This window comes from Ursus americanus, chromosome 21 (assembly GCF_024610735.1).
Source record: "Ursus americanus isolate L20-20 chromosome 21, mUrsAme1.1.p, whole genome shotgun sequence".
Lineage (NCBI taxonomy): Eukaryota > Metazoa > Chordata > Mammalia > Carnivora > Ursidae > Ursus > Ursus americanus.
In genome coordinates this window covers 39,804,943-39,825,017 of record NC_142147.1, presented here as the reverse complement: position 1 = coordinate 39,825,017, position 20,075 = coordinate 39,804,943, and the positions used below count along the sequence as shown (strand labels likewise).

Below are 20,075 nucleotides of genomic sequence, written 5' to 3'. Positions count from 1 at the left end.
CCCTCTGCCACTCAGGACAAGCAGACCCTCCTCCTCCAGCAGGAGGCCCGTTCTCCCCAGTCCTCAGCACGGTGGGCACAGGAATGGGGTTTGCAGTGCCCACAGCCGGGAGGGCCTCTTGAAAATGAGAGCTGATGCTTTGGGGAGCTCTGCCTCTGCCCTCTTCCCTGTCCCTCAGCAACAGGCTCTTCCTTTGTGGCCCTGGAGCCCACCCAGCCCCCCATGGCAGCTCTGCTGCGTTCCCCACAGCGTTGGAGGCCTTTGCTTTCTCAGTGAGCATTTTTAGCAAGTTAGACCCTCACCTTAATATATTCAGCAGACATCTGATAATTGTGATAACCCTGATGGGTGGTGAGCAGGGCAAATTAGCTAAAAGATGATTGATTTTTTTTATGCGCAATTTTATCTTCAACCTTTCCTAGCAACGTGCAATACCAGAGTAATAATTTCTTCTCCCAGGTATTTGCCAGTATCGAGACTGCACATCTATTTACGGTTGCCTGGAAGCCTCATAATTACAATACAGTCCAAGTGCCCATTTTCTTTCCTTGACTACAAATAGGGATCAATCGAATTTTAAATGACTGCTCCGGGGCTCGCTCCCGATCGTGACCTTTGTAAATGATTAGAGCTCACCACTGTTGCTGTCTGCCCAGAAAGAGCGTGTGGGCAGAGCTTTCTAACTGGCATTTAATCTGGATGTGCGCCAAAGATATTCCAGGTGAAAACCGGCCATGAGCTGCCTGTAGAGAAAGGTCGTGTGGACTTTCTCTCTGCCCCCGGGGACACTTCCTGTGTGTCTCCCACACCCCTCTCCTTTGTCTGAGTCCTGGCTTCTGCGGCTAGCTCTTTGCTCAGGAGCCTGTGCACAGAGCAGCCCTCAGTACCCCTGGGGCTGGATTCAGCACAGCCCCAGAAGTTTGAGACCCACAGATAGAAATTAGTATTTGTCAGAAGGAAGTTTCTTTTCTTTCTTTGTTTTCCTTCCTTCCTTCCTTTTTCCCTCTCTCCCTCTCTCTCCCTTTCCTGCTTTCTTTTCTGTTCTTTTTTCTTCTCTTTTCTTTCTCTCTTCTCTTTTCTTTCTTTTCTCCTTCCTTCCTCTTTCTTTCTTTCTTTCTTTCTTTCTTTCTTTCTTTCTTTCTTTCTTTCTTCTTTCTTTCTTTCTTTCTTTCTTTCTTTCTTTCTTTCTTTCTTTCTCTTTCTCTCTCTCTTTTTCCTTTGTTTCTTTCTCTCTCTCTCTTTCTTTTCTTTCTTACTTTCTCTCTCTCTCTCTGAATGTGGTCTCAAATGCTAAGCTTTCAATTGTGAAGCCCAAGAAAGCTGCAGGGTAAAATGTTCCTCCAGAGGAGGCTGGGCCAGGCCTTGCCTGGAGCGCCCATGTGAGGCCCAGAGCAGCCTCAGAGCCCGGGTTGCTGAATCAGAAATCAGCTGCAGTGTGTATAAGCCACCTTGAGGCCTCTGGTGCCGCTTGAGGGCTAGTGGCTGAAGGCCAGCCCCAGAGCCCCACAGGACCTCAGGCCTCCTGCATTTTGGGGTGAGCGGTCAGGAAGGCTGTTCCCACCCACCCCCTTGATGGCAGTGAAGGGCTGCGAGGACGGTGAGAAGGTGTTTCCCTGTTCGGGTACCAAGTCAAAGAAACTCAGTTTCTTAAACCGCTGCTGTTAGGAATGACCTTTGTCTGTAGTTAGGGTGCCGACTGTGTCACTGAAATGACTCTCGTCAACTTTCCAGAGTCTTACTCTAGGCAATAGCATCATGTTTCCTGCTGGGCAGTGGTCTTCCAGCTGTCTGCTAATGCCACTGTCTTGGTATCTTTGAGAATCCCTTCGCCCAGGCTTGGCGCCCACCGCTGCTCTCTTGCACCCACCTTCCGCTCCCCAGCCAGGCCAGTCGCACTGGGGCCAACCCTCCTGGGTACCGGTGCATTAGCTGCTACCCACGTGATGCCCCAGAACACCCCATCACCACCCACACTCCTTCCCTGTCCACCTCCGTCCAGCCCCACCTCTGTGCCGGCCTCCCTGAGCCCTCCGTGCAGCAGGGATGGCACCTGCTCAGAACTCAGAACTTGGCCTGTCCCTGTCCTTGAGCGCCCGAGTGTATCTTTACAGACCCGCAGCTCCTTACCATCTACTACCTACCAACCTGTGAAGAGTTCTCCTTGGCTGCTAGACACCTGAGGTCCCGGGAAGAGGGGACGAAACCTGGTGAGGGGAGAAGTCAATACGTGTTGGCAAGTCAGGCTTGATCCCGTGGTTGGCCTGCCGGTGTCTCTCTGGGGTGCTGTTAACAAAATTTCCAGAAGTGAAAGTCATCATCGAGAGTTTAAGCTTCAAATCACAGGAAAAATCTGAAGCAAACCACAGTTTGGGCCTGCTGTGGAAGTCTCTGGAAGGTGCGTGCTGAGGCGATGTCCCCGCCACAGGTCATGAGTACACGTGTGTTGGGAGTCGTACAGTAATTTTGAAAGAGAATCTGGAGAACCACTTTCTCTCTTTGCCCCACATGCAGAAACAGCGGTGGGCGCTGCTGAAGCCAAAACAGAGAACCGAACCACACGGTCAGCCTCCAGCCTTGAAAAGCCACGAGCTGAACTCAGCGGAGCTCTCTCTCCAGGCGGAGAGGTGCGTGCTGGCCTGCGTGAACACACGACTTCTTGCACGTCCCCTGCCCAAGCATTCCGTGTGGCCTTTGAAATGCAGCAAAGACCAAACACCAGTGTTTCTTTTGTCCTCTCCCTTTATTTATAGAACAGGAGAGTGTAATCTCAGAGGTTAGGCCTTTCCAGGTGCCCATAACTGGGTTTCGAGTATACATTCTAGCAGGGCTCCGGGAATGCGAGCGCGGCATATTTCAAGATATTTCTGTCATGGTACATTCAAGGATTACAGTTCGAAGCAATTGATTTAATTCCCAAATGCCACGTCAGTCTGGAAGCATGACATGCGTTTTGCGTGCTGTCTGGGTGGGCTCTAAAATGCATCCCCGGGCCCCCCGCGGCAGATCTGCACCCGGAGCCGGAATCCAGGAGCCCCTGGCATCATCCGGCATCAGTCGGCGCCCCGTGTGAGCCGGTGAGCCATCTTGACTGTGAAGATAGCTCTGTATCTTGCTTTGCGGGTACCTTTTGTTCACTTCTCGAAGAACAGCGACATTGCTGATTTCCGTTTAGTTTGTTTTCCCACTGTTAACATGTGTACATGTAAGTGTTTTCGAAGATGCTTACATTAGTGTCATGTTTTGCAGATGATGTATAACAGTAGGACGTAGGTGAGAATCTTTAGTGCAAAATCTCTTGCTCCCGGTAATGAAGGAAGTGCATGGTCGTCACACGAGGTATGGTAATTGATCCCACCACAGGCAAATCGTATCTCTTGCATTTCACCTTTGTCTTGGCACAGAAAGTATTAGTAATTATTCTGATTAGAATAATGGCCTGCTTTTTTAAAGTGTGTAATTTGCACTTTTTAAAGTCACTGTTCAGCCTCCATGGTAATGTCATTTTTGCAGCATTCTGCTGATCCTACCGACACCCAAAAAACCCAAGTGAAGAAACTCATGGACAGAAAGTGTTATCCCTGCTTCTGGCATCTTCTGGGACAGTCAGGAATCCGTGTCTTTAAATGAGAAATACTTGATTGGGAATGGGGGTTAGTTTTCTACATTCTTTTCTTGACTCCTTTTGGTTAAGAAAGGGAAAAGCAGTGCCTAAATGCCCCAAGATTCTGGAACAATTGATTTTTGTAGTCAAGTAAATCGAATCTTGTGTCCAGACCACCCGGAATGGGCAATACCAGCAAAGCAGATGGCTCTCGTAAATGAGAATTTAGCCACAACGGGAGAAGCAGACAGCCTGATTTCCCGCCGAGTGTTCTGTGAAACACAGGAGTAGGTGAAAGGGAGCTCCAGGATAAAAGGGTTTCATCATCACGGAAGTTTGAGAAGCGCTGGGCCGAACCATGTAAATCAGGGTTCTTTACTAACTGGCATTGCGTGTCTACAAGAAAGGGATGTGCTCTGCTCCTGTCCTGGCTCATACCTCCATCCCCTCTCACCTAGACAAATGCAACAGGCCTCCAGCTACCACCCAGAACCTATTCATTTGTCCCCCAGAACCCATTCTTCATACACAGCCAGAGGGGGCTTTTTAGATGATTGGCATGTCATGCCCCAACTTAAAATCCTCCAATGGCTTCCATCTTGCATTCAGAGTAGATCCCAGCCGGCCTGCCCTTGACCTGCCTCTCTTGTTTCATTCTCCTCCTTCCCAAAGGCTTCAGCTGCCCAGGCTTCTTCTAGTCCTCAGAACTCCTCAAGCCCTTTCCTGCCCCAGGGCCTTTGCACTTGCTGTTCTTCTGCCTGGAAACTTCTCTTTAACTTCATGGCTGCTTCTCCTTGTCATTCAGATCATAGCTTTAAACCAACTTGTGAGAAGTGCTTTTCCCAAGCACCGGCTCTGTCCTGGCCCCCAGCTCCTGTCACTTTGTATTTGTATTTGTAATGTACATGTCAATGTAATGACCATTAACATTTATTATTTTCTTTATAACATTCATTGCTTTATTATTTCTCCCTGCCCGGATGTGAATCTCACGAGGACAGATCGGTGGCCTGGTCTGTCTCATTCACACTGACTCCTTATGTTTAGAACCATGCCTGTGACTTGGAAGACTCTAGAAATACTTGAGTAACAGCATGAATGGTGGGCACATGTTAGAATCACGAGCTGCAGGCCACAGGCACTCACTGAGATGTGCTGTGTACTTAAACCACGTGCAGCCGCTGGCCCAGGTGAAAACCACACCACGTGAATGTGTTCAGTGTTTGGAGAATGGACTAGAATCTGAAGGTTCAGAGCCACAGCCGTTCAGAAAGTCTCAACCCCAAATCTGGGATCGCAGGGGTGGGTATGCGTGTCAGGTGCCCCTTCAGTCACCTGGTCCTGATTACAGATGTCCCGTCCTGCTGTTTGTGCTGCAGGCAGAGTCCTTTCTGGGTGACAGGGTCTCATGTGGTTCCTGTCTCTGGGATGTTGCCCCCCCCCCCCCGTTTACTGCTCCCATGCCTGTAAGCGTGAGCTCTCATTTCACCTACATGGCCCAAGCATTTGGGAACTTGTGTCCTTGAGAGGGAGTACTGGTCGAGCAGAGCAGGCACAGGGACTCTGCTCGACCATGAGTCACCAGTTTTCCCAAACTGCTGTATCACCAGGCCTGGAAATTCTTCCAGTCCAAGGCCTCCCCTGTGGCTGCGGCTCTGCGTCAGTGGGGCTGGTGGGGATGGCCACAGTGGGGTGGGAGTCCTAGGATTCTTCACCATGGAGGGGGCGTCAAAGGATGGCAAACTCCCGGCCAAAGCCAGGACCCCAGCCCTGCCAGCCTGCCTCCCAGACTCCCATCCCAAGCCCTGCATATCTGCCCAGAACCTCTGCCCATCGTCTCCCCTCCCAACCTCTGTGCTGCCCCTTTGGCCTCCTGGTTCCTTCCTCTTCTAGACTTGCAGAGTCATCGCTCACTAGTCAGGGATGGCTGGTCTTGTTCTTTCTCCTCGTGTCTTACCTCCCATGCCAGGTTCCCCAGCTTCTGGGGGCCATTCCCTCATGCATCTCTCTGTCACCTGTCTTGCTTAGCTGAGCCCCACATGGCGGCCAGAGAAGGTGGGGCGGGTTACGGCTAAAGTCAGACCATACTTTTCATCTGCAGAAGGGAAGTTTCTAGTCACACTCTCTCGACGCTTGGTTTTTAGATGTTTTAAACCACCAGGCTGTAAAGCAGGAATGTGGGAGTGCCAGCAAATCCACGAAGGAGACCCAATTTGTCTCTATGGTGTGAGAGCTGTTTGTTTAGCTTGTGAGGAATATCAGTGATGCAAGTATTGGTCGGCCAAGAGCCGTGGCGGGAGGATGCAGGAGACGTGAAATGTGAACGTCCTTATTCATGGACAGAAGCATCTTTCAGGACAGTCATAGGGGCCAAGTGAAGGGGGAAGGACTTCAGAAACACCTGTGCTCACCTGTGGTGTTTGCTCTTTCTCTGCGGGCATGGAGATCTCTCAGACATGGAGCTCTGATGTGGGTGACCATAAATGGTGTCTTTGATAGAAGGCTCTGATCAAAAATGAGAGGCGGCCTGCAGGGTTTTGGGGGGGGGGGCGCGGGGAGTGTCCCACCACTAGCAGAGGCTCCCATCGGGCACAGGAGACTCCCTGACAGAGGAACCCCCCACTGAAGTTGAAGTCACAGTAATACATTCCAAACGACCATGAGGGAGAGTCTGTGCAGCAAATGGGAGAATTGGCCTTCCAAGAACCGGAAATCCTAGGACAACAAGAAAGAGATTCTTGAACGTGTTTAAAATATTTAGAGATGGTTGAGTCTGGATCCCTACTTTTTTGTATGTTTGAAACCAATTAGGACATTTGAAAAGGAGAATCGTAGAAGGAAGGCAGTCAATAGAGTACATGAAAAGGCACAGGAATTTTAATTAGAAATTAGAGCCTGCCCCTGCCGACACCCGCCCCTTTTGTGCTGCCCCCTGTTCTTCTTGGTAATCCATGCTGTAGAAAGCCAGTTTGTAATCCAGGTCAGTAATCAGAGCACTACGTAATCGTCTTTCTTGAAAACTCCTGAAACAACATGGCATCTGTCTCGTCAGGCAGCAATATGAGACCTTATTTATCAAAGATGGATAGAACAGGTATGAATTTCCATTTGCTCATCCAGAGGAAAGTAAATGGATATGTATGATTTCATATTCATTTCTTCTACTCTATAGCAGCCAGACACTTAATTTCCCTGGAATGCTATCCATAAACAGAAGTTGCTTGTTGCCATGGATTTCTGCTCTCAAGTTGGTTTTTTTTTTCTTTGCCTTTTCCAAGACTTGAGCAAAGCCAGTCTAGCTGAGAAAATAAGTGAGTTATTTTTAGTTTTTAAATGGTTTTTCATGAACTCTTTCCTTCCTTCGGTCCAAGGCCCACTGGCTTATCAAAGACATTTTAATACTAAGGTTGGAAAAAGAAAAGCGGCTTTGCTGGGCCACTTCCCTGCGTGCCTGCTCCTTACCGGCTCAAACTCTGGGCACTCGCAGGAGACGGGAAGCTCTTGCTGTCATTTACTGCATCCTTGCAAGGAACACATTGCTTTCCAGACATCCCAAAGGTACTTCAGACATTTAAACAGAGACTTCTTGGGGCGCCTGGGTAGCCAGTCGGTTAAGCATCTGCCTTCGGCTCAGGTCATGATCCCAGGGTCCTGGGATTGAGCCCCACATCGGGCTCCCTGCTCAGCGGGGAGTCTGCTTCTCCCTCTCCCTCTGCCTGGAGCTCCCTGCTTGTGTGCTCTCTCTGTCAAATAAACAGAGACTTCTGGGTTCTCCTCTTCATTGGAGAGGGAGGTGCACCAGAGCAGGCGGCCCTGTGGTCCTCCCCCAAGCATCCCTCCCTCAGCCACTCCTTCCGCCATTTCAGTTCTAGTTCTCAGTATATTCCAGATAGAAGGAGTCATGAAAAGACATGGAGGAACCCTAAATTCATATTTTTAAGTGAAAGAAGACAAGCTAAAAAGGTTACATACCGTATGATTCCAACTAGATCACATTTTGGAAAGGGCAGAAGTACAGAGAAAGTGAGATCAGTGATTTTCAGGGGTTCGGGGCAACCAGGGGGAAGGGAGGGATGAGTAGGTAAAGCACAGGGGTTTTTAGGGCCCTGAAACTATTCTGTGTGATATTGTCATGGTGGATAAGGGTGAAAACCCATACAATTAGATACAGACAAAGAATGAAGCCTAATGTGTACTATGTAGCTTTTAATTAATAATAATGTATCCGTATTGGCTCATCAGTTGCACAAATGTATCACAGTAACGCAAGATGTTAATAATAGGGGAAATTGTGTGGGAGTAAGGGAGTCCATGAGAACGTTCAGTACTTTCTACTTAATTTTTCTGTAAAGCAAAAATTGCTCTAAAAATCAAATTTATTAATTAAAAAAAAAAAGACTCTTAAGGACCAAGGATCTCCCAGAGTTCTCCTTGTAGCTGAAGTCCAAGGCAATTTTGGAACAGTTCAAATGGACTGCTAGCACCTACCAAAGACAAAAGTGTAGTAGGTATTCTGGCATGCTTGCCAAACCAACTTTAAACGGCAGTGATTAAGAATATAGATTTCCATCAATCCATCTGTCTGGCAGTATACTTGACCAGTCTAAAATCCTAGGCAGAAGACAATGTCACCTGTCCTGAATGCTGTCTGTAGTGTTTAACCTGATGAATGGGGTGGAAGGCAGGGTGGACCCTGACATCAGACGGTCATGATCTTGAGTGTGTGTGTCCTTGGAAGTCTTGCTAGGCATCCCCCCACCCCCTTCTCTCATGCCGACGGGCCTGGGCCTGTCATAGAGATGGCCAATGGAGAGCTTCTGTTGTCCGACAGTGGACTAGTTACCAGCCCACCCAAACTCAGCATGCTCCTCTGTAATGACAGGGTGACATCAGCCATGGCCAACTCTCAGGAGTATTGAGAGAAAAGTGAGTAAAGTGAGAGCAAAGGGACTTTACTGAGTGAACTTGAAACCACTGCAAACTTCCTACTGGAGCTAAAAGCTGACCTTCCACCCTTTCCGGTTGGGTGCACCTTGGAATATTTGGTTTGCTGGGTCTCCATTAAATGGCCAACCTTTGAAGAAGATCTGAGGACAGGAGCCTTCTCTTTTTCTTTTGTGATTTTGACCTGGTGCTTTCACCAGCAACAATCCATAGTCCCCAAGCCAGGCTGGGACCAGACAGGAGCTCAGGTCCCAAATAGGGATGGGTGTTGTGGTCTGCCTTGCTCAACACAGGTTGGCTACTTACTCTCTTTTATTTATTTATTTTAGAGAGAGCATGAGAGAGAGGAGAGGAGGGGTAGAGAGAGCAAATCTCAAGCAGACTCCTCGCTGAGCCCCACATGGGGCTCAATCTCACGACCCTGAGATAGTGGCTGGAACGGAAACTAAGAGTTGGATGCTTAACTGACTGAGCCACCCAGGGGCGCCTATTTATTTTTTAATTCAGAGATTATTTTATTACTTTAAAGGCGAAGCCGTCAATCCATTCCCACATGCCTGCATCTAAGATTTCAAGGACATTTTCAGAGATGATTGTGTGAAGCAGCAAGCATGTGCGAAAGGATTGGGAGAAAATATGTAAGTAAGGGAGACGGTCCAAAAGTCTACTTCTGCGGGATCAACAACAGGGTTTGCAGTATTGTACAAAGCCTTCAGGATGGCTTCAGAGAAACCGCATCTTTTTTTTTTTTTAAAGATTTTATTTATTTATTCGACAGAGATAGAGACAGCCAGCGAGAGAGGGAACACAAGCAGGGGGAGTGGGAGAGGAAGAAGCAGGCTCATAGCGGAGGAGCCTGATGTGGGGCTCGATCCCAGAACGCCAGGATCACGCCCTGAGCCAAAGGCAGACGCTTAACTGCTGTGCCACCCAGGCGCCCCTAGAGAAACCGCATCTTAGCAACGACTGATTTCTGCATCCAGGGATGGAGGAACAGATTAAACCTGAGCCTTAGTTCAGCACTATTAGGGAAGAAGGATACCTTAGCGATGGGAGGGCGGCAGCAACTTCCCAAATGCATCCCACACTTTCATGCAACCTCTATCTAGCAAGAGCCTCTCTTAGTGTTGCAAATGGACAGCAGAGTGACCATAGGAACCGACAGGCCTGACTAATGATTATTTCTCTATCATAATATCAAACTTCAAAAATTCTAAAAATAGATTTTATTTATTTATTTGAGGGGGGAGGGGTGAGGGAGAGGAAGAGAATCTCAAGCAGACTCCTTGCTGCATGTGGAGTCTGACGTGGGGCTCCATCCCACAACTCTGAGATCATGAGCTGAAGAACCAAAACGAAGAGTCAGATGCTCAACTGACCGAGCCACTCAGGTGCCCCTAAAAATAATTTGTAATAAAGATTTTATTTTCGATTAGTTTTAGACTTATAGGGAAGTGGGGGAGATAGGGCAGAAAGTCCCATACCTGACACCCGGTTACCCCTGTTACTGACATCTTGCATCACCGTGCGCCATTTGTCACAATTAATGGGCTAATATTAAGTAAAGTCCATACTTGATTCACATTTCCTTATTTTTTGTCTGCCATCCTTTTTTTTTTTTCTGTTCCAGGATCCCAACAAGGATATCACATTATATTTAGCTGTCATGTCTCCTTAGGCTCCCCCTGCCTGTGATGATTTCTCTGACTTTCCTTGTTTTTGATGACTTTTAACAGATTCAAGGTCAGGTATTTTGTAGAATGTCTCTTAATTGGAATTTGTCTGATGTTTTTCTCATGGTTAGACTTGTGGGTTTTGGACAAGGAGACCACCGAGGTCAAGTACCTCCTCATCACATCTGAGCAGGGGTACATGCTCCTCCCCTGACCTTGATCACCTGATGTAGGGTCGTGTTTGTCAGGTTTCCCCATGTAAAATTACTCCCAGGCCCTGTCCATACTGTACTTTTTTGGCAGGAAGTCCTGATGCTTAAGGAGAGGGCAGCTACGCCCCATCTCATTAGGGCAGGGTACATATATACATTATTTGGAATTCCTCTGCATGGAGATTTGTCGATTCTACCCCATTTATTTAATCAGTCATTTCTTTATATTATATGGACTCATGAATATTTTTGTTATCCTTCGAGTTATAATCCAATAGTATCTGACTTATTTCGTTGATCAGATTGTTCCAGATTTGCCATCGGGAGCTTTTGCAGTTGATTCCTGTACCTCTTTGACAGCGCCTTCACAATTGTGTCTTCACGGAGCACTTCCTCACTCTCCAGTGCTGTAGAAGGCTCCAGGCTCATTCTGTATGCCCCAGTCCTAGCATCAGCCATTTCTCCAAAGAGCCCTAATTCTTTTTTATTGGAGAATGATCTTACAAACCAAGATCTGGGCAATAGGTGCATTCATTGCTCCTGGGGTCCTATCATTTCTAGAACCTCTCAAATGGCAGAGCAAGAAAATGTATCTGTGTGTACAACCTGTGTATGTACACATATCCGTAAATACTTCACGATGTAGCCTGATGATCTATATTAAACTAGGCGTGGGTCATACTGATGTCTCCAGCTCGAACGTATTACACATGGATCATTCTAGCTCCCTGTCCTTGCTTATCTGTAAACTCCCACTCCAATAGTGAGACACCTGGCTCCACCCATCCACTATCCATTTACTTAATTGTCCAATTCATTTATAGTGGTTTTACAATTGCTAAGCTGTTGCCCATGGGAAATGTTTTATCAGCTTGAGTTCAGTACTTATGCACAGTTCCTTTTGCCTCCGGTCTTCAGGCTAGGCTCCCCTCATTTCCAGAGTTACGTAGGTCAGCACCCCCTTCAGTTATTTCATACATTTGTAATGCAATTAAATGCTTTTGTCATCATCTGTGTTCCATTCTGAGATTCTCCAAACTCCTAAGGGATTTAAAAAAAAATGTATACAAATTCGGGTGCATTCTGTGTGCCATGACATTCTGTGGGTTCGATACGTGCAGCGTGTCCTCTATCCACCATCACAGCATCATACAGAAGAGTTTCACTTTCTTAAAAAAAAAAATCACCTGTGTTTTGCCTGTTTGAGCCTCTGTCCTCCCCAAACCCCTGGCAATCATGGATCTCTTTACTGTTTCTGTGGTTTTGACTTTTCCAACGGACATGAATGGAATCATACAGTACGTGGCCTTTCCAGACTGGCTTCTTTCATTCAGCCATATGCATTTAATATTCATTCACGATGTTATGTGTCTGGTTTCTTTTTATCATGAAATAATATTACATGGGATAGATCTACTACTGTTTGTCCTTTCACTTTATTGGACAACATCTTGGTTTGCTTCCAGTTTGGAGTGACTATGAATAAATCTACTATAAATATTCATGTACAGACTTTTTTGTCGACTTGTTTTCAATTTAATTGGATAAATACCTAGGAGCATGACTGCTGGGTAGTATGGTAAGACTATGTTTAGCTTTGTAAGAAACTGCCCAACTGTCTTCCCAAGTGGCTGCCCCATTTTGCATCCCCACCTGTGGCATGAGTCCCTCTTGCTCTGTATCTTCTCGCCAGCAATTGGTGTTATAGGTTTTTTGGATTTTAGCCATTCTATTATGTGTGTAGTGGTATGGCTTTGCTATTTTATTTTGCCTTTCCCTAATGACTAATGGTTTTCCTTTTTTTTTTCAGTAACTGTTTTATTTTATTTATTTTATTTTATTTTTATTATGTTAGGCTTATTTGCCATCTGGCTGTCTCTTAGAGATAAATTTTTTATTTTAAAATAATTTCAAACCAACAGAAGAGTGGCAGGGACAGTGCAAAGAGCTTCATTATTCTTTAACAGTATGAGGCTAAATTGCTGGCTTGATGCCTTGTCACTCCCTAAAACTTAAATGTGTATTTCCTATAAACAAGGACGGTCTCCTACAGAACCGCAGTACATAATAAGACTGGGAAATCAGCAAGGATCTATTATTAACATTCACTCCGGTTTCACCAGTTGAGTTCATGGCATCCTTTATAGCAGGAGGCTTGAGTCCAGAAATGTGCAGTGCATTGAATTGTCAAGTCTCTTGGTCTCCTTTAGTTTGGAGCTATTCCGCAGCCTTTCCTTCCCTTTCATGACCTTGGTACTTCCGAAGGTCACAGGCCAGTCATTTGGTAGACTCTCCCTCAAGTTGGTTTGACTGATGTCTCCTCACATTTAGATTCAGGTTTTGTGGTCTGAGCCAGAATGTCACAGAGGTGACACTGTGCTCTCCTAATCGCATCTTATCAGGGGGCATCTGATCTCAATTTGTCCCATTACTGATGATGGTAATTTGACTAAGGTGTATCTGTATCTGACAAACTTTTGGGGTTTTTTTTTTTTTTTACTACAAAATTGCTCTGTAATTTACTTTTGTCATTAATGAACATTTTGTGGGGAGGTGCTTTGAGACTGAGTAAAATCTTGCTTCTCATCACACCTCTATCCACTGGTCCTAGTATCCACTGGCGACTCTTGAATGAATTTGTTACCATGGTGGCTGCAAGATGATGATTTTCTCATTCCATTGTTCCTTATGCGCTTGGCTCCCCTATCCTACTGCAGGGAAGCGTTCTCTGGTTCTCCATTTGCTGATTTGTATCAGCATGGGCTTTATGGATTTCTGTTGCAGTTAGTGGATTCTAACTGCCCCACCTTTGGCCAGTGGGAGCTCCTCTGGTGTCCTTTGGCGTCTCCCTGTCATTCTTTGAACACGCCCTTCTTTTCTTTTCTTTTCTTTCTTTTCTTTTCTTTTCTTTTCTTTTCTTTTCTTTTCTTTTTTTTCTCTCTCTCTTTTTTTTTAAAGATTTTATTTATTTGACAGAGAGAGAGACAGCCAGTGAGAGAGGGAACACAAGCAGGGGGAGTGGGAGAGGAAGAAGCAGGCTCCCAGCAGAGGAGCCTGATGGGGGGCTCAATCCCAGAACGCCGGGATCACTCCCTCAGCCAAAGGCAGACGCTTAATGACTGAGCCACCCAGGCGCCCCTGAACACATCCTTCTTTTCTGGTGCAAGAAGATGGTGATGGGTATTAAGGAGGGCATGTATTACATGGTGTACTGGGTGTTATATGCAAGTAATGAATCATGGAACTTTACATCAAAAACTAGGGATAGACTGTATGGTGACTAACACAACATAATAAAAAATTATTTAAAAAAAAAAGAAGAAGAAGAAGATGTTCCAGGCTCCTCTTGTGCTTTCCCTGCCCTGTTCCCTTTGTGGAGAATGATTTTCAGAAAGCAAGACCTGGACTCTAGGGGAGTTCTGACTTTTGGGGTGTCCCTGCTCCCGGGGACTCTCAGCGAACACAGGGAATACATGAATATGTACAGGCAAACACACACACATATTTATCTATGTATACCTATACTTCCATTTATGTTTAGTTTTACATCTATCTTTGTGTATCTTGAAGACCATGAATTGGTGCTGATAATTCACATTTTCATCTAATCCTAAAGCCATTCTATATGAGTTTGCTAGGGCTGCTATAACAGATACCACAGACTGGGTGTCTTGAACAGCAGAAATTTAATTTCTCACTGCTCTGGAGGCTGGAAGTCCGAGATCAAGGTGCCGACAGGATTGGTTTCCTCTGAGACCTCTCTCCCTGGCTTGCAGATGGCACCCCACCACCGCCCCTGCTGTCTCTTCACGCGAGCATCCCTCTGGGCACCTGTGCCCCTGACATCTCTCTGTGTGTCCTAATCTCCTCTGTATAAGGACACCTGTCAGACTGGATTAGGACCCACCTTAATGGCCTCATTTTAACTTAATTACCCCTTTAAAGACCCTGTCTTCAAATACAGTAATTCTTAGGTACTGGCAGTTTAGGGCTTTCACATATGAATTTGGGGGGAAGGACACCGCTCAGCCCATAACAGGTTGATTCTAGTTTTTTCTTCCTTTCCATATTTAAAACTCCCTTTTCTAACAGTGAGAAATCTGGCTCCCATTATATCCATATATTTACATATTAGATCAGTGCCCTCCATACATGCCAATCTCTTGCTGCTGCTGCTTCTGCCCACACACAGAAGCCCTCCTCATCCCCCTTGGGGCCAGACAACCCACACTGTGCACCCCTACCCCCACTCCATGCAGTCGTCTGCCTCATGCTATGAAGACTCCAGTTCCTCACTCTGGGCACCCTCCTTGTCCTGCTTTTGTTCTAGCTTCCCACGGCAGGCCACTGCCACTGCTACCCCGCCCTGCCCCCACACGCATCCTCCTCATCTCACTGGGTCTCCAAAACCCCACACCAGGCTTCAAGAATACCCCTTTGCCCCACTGGGCTCTGCCAGTGCTCCCCGCCCCCACTCGACAGCTGATGCTGATTTTTGCCCGGCCCTACCTGGGAGCTCTTAGATGGAGGGAAGAAAGACTGATTCCCAAGGGGCGTTGGGTCCTCCCAGATCCCAGGTGAAGGGCATGGCTGGATCAACTGGGGCTCTTTATTGCAAATGACAGAAACCTACTCTGGCTAATGTAAGCAAAAGAAATGATGATTATGAAAAAGACATGAGACAACACAAAGAATCAAATAACAGCTAGGCATTCGCAGATAGGCTGGGAAGCCAGGTGGTCGGAGGATGTGGGGGCGTAGGAAGGATTTGGGGTTACTGCCATCAGAATGGCTGAACACAAACCCTTGTCCCCCATTTAAAACTCAGATTCCTGGCAAGGGGTGCGTGTCGGACCAAACCCTGGACGGGGGAGCAGGTGCTGAGTTGGCTTCCCACCAGAGGCACATGAAATGGGAAAGGCAGGTTCCCAAAGAGAAAGTGGGGCCTTGTAGCCCACTGCAGAGTAGGCCATGAGCACCTGAGAATGAAAGGTTTAGAGTGACTTAAACAACAGAACTGTATTTTCTCATGGTTCTGGGGGGTGGAAGTCTGAGATCAAAGAGTTATCTGCTTCTGACAGCTGGGAGGGAAGGATGTGTTTCAGGCCCTCCGCTAGCTGCTTGTAGCCTGGGGTGTTGCTTGGCTGTAGATGGTGTTCTCCCGAGGTCTTCATGTCGTCTTTCCCCTATGTGTGTCTGACTGCATCCAAACTTCTCCTTTTTATAAAGACACAATCATATTAGGGCCCACCATACTCTAGTTAATTACCTCCTCTTAGCTAATTGCATCTGCAGTGGCCCTATTTCTGAATAAGGTCCCATTCTGAGGTACTGGGGGTTAGGAGGGGACACAGTTCAACCCATAACAGTCCTTTTTGGGACATCCCATCCAGTGTCTCCAGAAAGATTATGTTGCAGATAGTACCTTCCCCTCCCCGGTGTATTTTGCTCTGTCCTGGAAGAGCCTCAGTCTGGACAAATTGGAAAACTCAAACTGATTATCTTCCTGGTAAAAAGAAATCCACTCTTATGGGAATTTCACCTGAATTCACGGCTACAATCCCAGTAGCAGAAAAATACATCAGGGGCTGATGCCCCCTTCTCCAGCTGGAGGATGCATGGCCATCCAGGCACAGCTGACTGATTTTCAGGTATCTGCAGTTGGCATTCTGATTAATAAGATTCAAGGTAATTTTAAGGTGTTCACAAATTCTTTTTTTTTTTTTAAAGATTTTTATTTATTTATTTGACAGAGATAGAGACAGCCAGTGAGAGAGGGAACACAAGCAGGGGGAGTGGGAGAGGAAGAAGCAGGCTCATAGCGGAAGAGCCTGATGTGGGGCTCGATCCCAGAATGCCAGGATCACGCCCTGAGCCGAAGGCAGACGCTTAGCCGCTGCGCCACCCAGGCGCCCCCACAAATTCTTTTAATATTTTTGTCTTTGCTAAATCGACACACGCTAGACAGACAGCAGCTATATTGCAGGTCAGCAATGTTTTGTATATTAGAAAGGGATCTTCTTACTCAAAAAAGAATGGGAACTTTAAGGTTCACCATGGGATTGTAGCAATCAAGACAGTGTGGTACTAGTGACGAGATTGAAAAATAGATTAATGAGGAGGATAGAGGACCCAGAAGCACATACTCATGCAGATGGTCACTTGATTCTGACAAAAATTCCAATGCAATTCAACGGGGGAAAGAAGAGTCTCTCACAAATGGTTCTGGGATGACTGGATAGCCATATAGAAAAAAAAACGGACCTCAATGCTGGTAGAAGTTAGGGTTTGATGAGAGAAGCAGGGTCACTGTAAGTGACATAGAGCAAGGGTTTTCTTAGAGGAATTTGACCCTACTGATTGTGAGAGCTGGTTAAACAGTCTATGTAAAGCTGTTGCTTTTGTGACGATGTCAGCATCAATGGGACTGGTAGATAGGAAGGAAAGACAGGTGTGAGGAGGGGGAGAACAAGGACAAACTGGACCCCATGAGGAAATATTGGCGCCTCCATCTGTTTGTCAGCAATGCTCACCTCAGTGATGAGGATGCCCTACAGAAGAAGCTGGTGCCCTTGACCGTGGAGCAACAGCACTCCCTGGCCCAGGACTCAGAGGAGCAGGAGGAAGCAATCCCGTGGAGCTGGAGGAGTATATGCCTGGCTGCTGCACAAAGTCAGAGTGACCCAGCAGATAAGCCACAATGTGCCTGCCTCCGTGTGGATCATTGGAGCCTAGAGGTGACACTTCCTTCACTTCCACTTTCCAAGCATGGCATGCATTTCTCTTGTGCTCCTCCTGAACCCAGAACCATACAGGGAAAGGAAATGTAGTTCCAGCTGAGTGTCCTCAACACAGGAAACATCTTCCTCAACCCTTACCTCACACCACATTAAAAGATTAACTCCACATGGCCAATCGACCTCAGTATAAATGCTAAAACATAAAGCTTCCAAAGGAAAACACGGGAGAATAGCTTCACAATGTCGAGGAGACAGATCGCTAATATATGACGAAAGAAGCAAACCACAGAAGGAAAAACAGACAAAGCAGACCTCCTCAAAATTAAAACCCTCTGGGGGCACCTGGGTGGCTCAGTTGGTTAAATGTCCGACTCTTGATTTTGGCTTAGATCGTGATCTTAGGGTGGAGAAATTGAGCCCTGTGTTGGGCTCTGTGCTCAGCATGGAGTTTGCTTGAGATTATCTCTCCCCCTCTGCCCCTCTTCCACCTCTCTCGCTCTCAAATAAATAAATCTTTAAAAAAAATTAAAATCCTCTGCTCATCAAAAAATGCCATCACAGGGGCACCTGGGTGGCAGAGTTGGTTAAGCATCTGATTCTTGACTTCGGCTCAGGTCATGCTCTCAGGGTCATGAGATCGAGCACTGTGTCGGGCTCTGCACGCAGTACAGAGACTGCTTGAGAGTCTCTCTCCCTCTTCCTCTGCCCTTCCCGCTCATGCACTCTCTCTCTCTCTCTCTCAAAATAAATGAATCACTAAATTAATCTTTAAAAAGTGCCATTACAAAATGAAAAGATAAGCCACAGACTGGGAAAGAATATTCATAAAACATATCATCCTTACAAACTCCATAATAAGTCCAAAACATGGGCAAAAGATTGGAAAAGACACTTCACGAGGGAAGCTATGGTCAATAAGCACATGAAAAAGTATTCTATCATTAGTTAGAAATGCAAATGAACACCGCACTGAGATACCACTGCACGCTGACCCCAACAATGAAAATGTAGGATGGACATTTCCAATTGCTGGAGAAGATGTGTGGCAATCTCTCACATTTTCAGTGAGGAAGTGTAAGGATATCAGTAACTTACTTTGAAATGCAACCAAATATGGATAGTGAGGCAGAATTTATTTTCCAAAAGTGACCACAGCAACCTCATCCTTCCCACCTGCTCTCGTACGACCGTGGCAAGCAAGGGAAACTGGGCCACTCCCCTTGGTGGACAGGGAGTCTAATTCCCCTCCCCTGGAATCCAGTGCATGTGTGACTGTGGAACAATCAAGTACAGTGGGAATGATGCCGTCTGCGTTCCAAGGCGGGGTCGGGAATGTTCAAGACACTTCCACTGTGCCACAGGAACACCTGTGCTTGCAGCCCCAAGCCGTCAGTGAGAAGTCCAACTACGGTGAGGCCACCCTGCTGCCATGAAGCCACCACAACTGAGTCGTAGTCACTCCGTTCTGTTGTCTTGGTCTGCAATTCATCCTAGCCCAGGTGCCAGACATGTGAGTGAAAGACCCTCCCGCTATTTCCAGCTCTGACCCACCTCAGGAGATTTCCAGGCAGGACAATGAATGGTTTCTTTCAGCTGTGCATCCTAAGGTATGGCTAGAGGGAGAGGAACTAAAGAAGGAAATAATCCGTTTCAAGAATTGAATTTAGAAGAGTGTAGAAGTCAAGAGTAGCTGGATTCAAAAACAACTTCTCATTCCAAGTTTCTCCCGGTGGAAGATTCTCTAAGTAAGAATGAGCTTCAGAGAGAAGAACGGATGCAAGGTGCTGCCAGGAAGACATCTCAGGGTACAGATGAGGGCAAGTGCCCGCCTGTAAAACTCTTCATGAAAACACCAGGAAGTTTTTAGGTGGTGCCTTGTAGCCCCTTCCAACCAGACAGAAGTTCTTTTAAGAATATTAACAGCACACTTTGCAAACCCTCTGTCTTAAACAGTACAATGCCTAGCGATCCTGAGGAAATTGTTCCACAGCAACCTCATGGAGTGCCCAAAGTAGAGAAGGGCTTAGTTTGAAGAGATTTGTAACTATGGCTTTTGCTTAATGGATTGGATTTACGGATTGATACAGAAGAAATCCACAAAGGTTTTAAAGGAAGTGAATTAGATTGGAATGAAAGGGAACGAGACAATTCAAAAATGAAAGGAGGCCTTTGAACTCCCAGGCTTTTATGGGCAGAAAGCAGTTCCAGAAGGCTTACTTACCAATGCAGCTCATTTCTTATGGAAGCGGAAGCATGACTCAGAGGACAGAGCCAAGAACCATGGAAAGCAACTCGCAAGGAATTGGCAACTGGTACCCAGCTAGATTTCAGAATTGTTTTGGTCCAGTGCCACCTGGGGGCCTCCCATTTTCTCCCTCTTTGAATAGGAGCATCTGTGGTGATTATCCTATTTCTGTTCTGCTCATCTATGTAAAGGGGTGGGGATGGGGTGGGGAGTAGATAACATGTCCATTTATTTATTTCACAGGTCTTCAAATAGAGTACCCAAGAGGTCATACTTGAGGGGCCTTATTCATGCCTGGCCCTGATTTATAAAAAGAAATCTTGGACTTTGAACCTGAGCCTCACAGCTTTAATGGCAAGAGACTTTGGGGAGCTCTTAGGGTGGGCGTTTTGCATAAGAATTGTTATGACCAAGGGACAAATGTGGCATCTCCAAAGGTGGCTGCAACAAGAGCTCCTGTCCATGGGATCTTCTACAAAGTGATCTTGCCATGTCACCATCAAGAGGGGGACTCCAATTCTCCTCTCCTTGAATCTGTGACTACTTCGACCATAGGAAATGACGCTATGTAACTTCCAGATCTGGGTTATAGAGGCAATGCAACTTCTGCCTAGTTTGCCGAACTCACACTTGGAGCCCTGAGCTGCTGTGCAAAATGTC

General features: G+C 46.6%; 1 long non-coding RNA gene across 1 annotated transcript in view; it reads left to right on the top strand.

The window, feature by feature from the left end:
• LOC148108247 (uncharacterized) overlaps positions 1–20,075 on the top strand; it is a 226,941-nt gene that overhangs the window by 165,314 nt on the left and 41,552 nt on the right. The window lies entirely within an intron of this gene.